The sequence below is a fragment of the Protobothrops mucrosquamatus genome, unplaced genomic scaffold, assembly GCF_001527695.2.
Source record: "Protobothrops mucrosquamatus isolate PMUCROS unplaced genomic scaffold, P.Mucros_1.0 scaffold760, whole genome shotgun sequence".
Taxonomy (NCBI): Eukaryota; Metazoa; Chordata; class Lepidosauria; order Squamata; family Viperidae; genus Protobothrops; species Protobothrops mucrosquamatus.
Genome location: NW_015387029.1, coordinates 216,310 through 219,944, shown reverse-complemented (window position 1 = coordinate 219,944; position 3,635 = coordinate 216,310). Strand labels below are relative to the sequence as shown.

The 3,635-nt window shown below is 41.1% G+C and overlaps 1 pseudogene; it reads right to left on the bottom strand.

Moving 5' to 3' along the window:
- LOC114922746 overlaps positions 1 to 2,728 on the bottom strand; it is a 5,765-nt pseudogene extending 3,037 nt beyond the window's left edge.
- Positions 2,729 to 3,635: the final 907 nt, after the last annotated feature.

Sequence of the window (3,635 nt, the reverse complement as noted above, 5' to 3'; positions counted from 1 at the left end):
ACCCAGTTTAGGATATCAAATCCTGTATATTTCATTCCATTTTCTGAAAAGGAGACTTCATCCCCAGCGGTGTTGTTAAAGTCGATATTCTTCAAGAAAGTTTTGATCTGAAATTGTAAAACAAACAACAAACAACAAGTCCACGAAAGGGAAGAGAGCCAATATAAAGATATTTTTTTAAAAAAACAACAACACTGCATTGTGTGGAAGAAATATTATTCTGAATGCAGGATATGAAACAGAGATGGGGTTAGCCAGCATTTCCCCAATAGGCTTTTAACATACAATCTGTTCGTTCTAAAGGAAATAAATAAAGGTTATTCTTTTATTAAATGTAACAATGTAACGTAAATGTAGCAATGCACTACCAAATGTATGAGAAGGTCTGTTTACTGTTTCCTGCCTATGTAAAGTGATCACAAATGGTAATCAGCAAAGATAATGAGTTATGACCTGGATGGATGGAAATTGTCAGGATGAACTTTTAAGTGTAAAAACAACTTCAGAGAGTGACTATGAGAATGAAGTAGTGGAGTTGAAAGAGCTTCTTAGATGTAAAAAGTATAAAATGCAAAGCTTGAAACCTACTCTTTGAGCTCTTTGAACCCAATCCATTTGGGAAGGGTCTTAGAGGCTGCGCTTGCAACTGCTTTTATTTTATTTTTATTTTTATGTTTTTCTCCAATAAACCTTTGTTTTGTTAACCAGACTTGTCTTTGAATTGTGAGTATCAAATTTTGGGTTTTTAAATCTCACAGTTCCTTTTGGTTTATTATACCCTGCTGCACAATTAAAGTATCAAGTGTTTTCTTAGTTGATGGAGAAAATAATAACCTCTGATGAATAAGTGGGCAAGAAAGGAAGATCTGAAGATGAGAGTTACCTGCCAGGGCTTCACCCAGAACAGATGTGGTTTATTTCTGCTCCTCTTCAATGCCCATTGTGATTCCAAAGTATACGCAGCATGCAATGCGTGTGCCACAGAAAAGGCTGCGTTGTAGATGCTGTAGCTGAAACCGGTCATCTTTCCATCAAAGACGGAGGCTGGGAGGGTGTCCAGGTTCTCCTCCCCTGTGCAAACTCTTTGGCCATCAGGTGAGGCTAGACCTGCTTTCAAAACCTCACAGTCAAAAACAACTTCCCACCATTTGGGGAGAAAGACGTCTCCATGGGGTTCATATGGATTCAGAGCCCAGAGATAATTCTTGAATCCCGACACCGTATTTGTGTGGACCGTGAAAGACAAAGCTCCATGGAGGGATTTTAATTTCACCCAGTCGTAGTGATAGCCAATCGCTGAAAACTCCCATTGGGTGGTCAGGATCCAAACCTTCCCAGAAGTAGTGTGGTTCTCTTCTTCATAAATGTAGAGGGATACTATAAGGCTTTGCAGAGAATTTGAATCCCCGGAGATAATCACAGTCTGAGCATCACTGTTCAAAATTGTCCAAAGCAGATATATTTGTTCCCTGTGCAATACATTGAACATTGTGATTTGGGGCAAGATCTGTTTTACAAATTGTATGCAAATGTCATTCTGGGCAAGGGCGGCGTCAAAAATCTGGATGAAATGGTCACTGTTCTCTGACTTCTGAACAATAATCCCAATCCAGTTCCACTGGAAATAGAGAAGGAGCTGGACAATGGCTGCATTCTGTAGGTGATACTGAGGATCGATCTGGTAGAAGCTGGGGAACCGGATCTTATCCCTCAGAACAGGGTCAGAGAAGCGGTAACCTAGCTGAAGAGAGGGTGGAGATGGAGGAAAAGAAAGAAGTTAATCAAGGAAAATGGTACTTTTTGTTACCAAACCCAGGCCATCTAGATTAGTAGGGTATCCTATTCTACACCCTCATCCCCACAACCTTGCACCTTCATGAGGTGTTTTCTACAGGTCACAGAATTGGCTCCACAAGTTATTGGCAGTAACCACACAAGGTAGAACCTACTTCATTACACCTGCATTCCTTCTTTCATCATCTTGAGTGTCCACGTACCTGAGAAATCTTAAAATTGCCAAATATGGATGCCATCTGGTATGAGGTTCTGGAGTTAAGACCTCCAAGGACGGAGAGAAGGTCATGCTGTGTGTCGCATTTGTAGTTAGGGAACAATTTTCCCCGGCTGGAGAGCAGAGACAGGCTGACATCTTGGGCCATGCTTGCATACTGGTTCTCTTCGTAGATGCGAAAGCCCAGGGTGATGTTGGGGAGAAGCCATGGGTCTTTGTTGATCTCCTGGATGGCAAATGCCAAAGCCAGGATGTGTTGGTAGTTCTTGGGAACAGGTCTTTGTTGCAAGTGTTAGAGGACAAAAATTAGACAGGAGCCAGATGGAGATTTTATTCTGCCATTTCATTACCAACATTCTAAGAGCTGATCAGAAAACAGATCAATACAAATTAGTTAATTAGTTTTACTGCTGTCAGAAAACAGGGTTGCTATCAATCAGTTGATTCTGTTATTATTGTCAGCAGTGAATGACAAAGCCTCCTTTCCCTCTCTCTGCAGGACATTTCTGTGAGTTGATATGAAAGTTATAATTTACAGCATGAGCTCAATTCAAGTCATTATTGACTTTTCCAAAATGAACCTTTCAGGCCAGTTAAGGAAATGTGGGTGATCATCTTGATTAGACATTTTATTATATGCAGCCATGGAGATCTTAATGGCTGACATCTTCTGCCCTACATTCTCAAGCACCTTTTCCCAGTCTGGTACCCTATCATGTTCCCTGAGTCCTTTTAAATTAGGTAGCTTTATAAATCCAATAAATTAGTTTAAATTGAATTAAATGGAGTGTCTGACCAGGTTGATCTTTGCTGGCTGGCAATGATTACGCCCATATATCCGGATGGACCCCAGTTAGAAAAAGCACTTTTAGGGTCTCAGAATGTGGAATTCTTTCTGTTGGGGATTCTCCAAGAAACTCTCTCCAGTGACCTAGAAGTTCCCAGGATTAACAGGAGATTTGTGGGAAGCCAGACTTCATGGGACAACAGACAGATCTTCTCTACATGAAATATAATGCAAGCATGGAGGACGGTGTTACAAATCATCAGAATAATGAGACAGGAAGATGAATTCAGTCCAGCCATAAGCTAGAGGACCCTAGCATTATTTCTCCCAAGTTCAGCCCAAACTATTTTCTTTACAAAGTGTACATTCACTTCAGGAACATGGGGAAATGATTGACTCCCTATTCAGTCTGACAAGCTTTTCTTCATCTCTGAAGAGTTAGAGGAGTTGAGAAGGGGATTAGAGGGACACTGAATCTTTAAGGAGAATCATTGTGTCTTCTACATCAAAATAAGCTGGGTGAGATTTAAGTCTGTCCCATCTTTAAGACTGCCCTTTCCACATTGTCCTGAGAAAAAAGACAATCAAGGAAACACTTACAGAGAATAGGCATCCCAATCCCCAGGAGGCTCGTGTAAAGGAAGCTGTAGGACTTTAGTAATGGAGAGAGGCAGGTTTCCACCAATAATGAGATCTCCAGGTCTGTAGTATTCTTTCTGTTCTTGGAAAGGACTCCTATAGAAGCAGTTTGGCCTCAGGAACATCTGGACAGCTGCAGGCAAGGCCCATAGCAACATTAAAAGCCAACTCATTGTCCACATAAAGAGACCTTCTTCC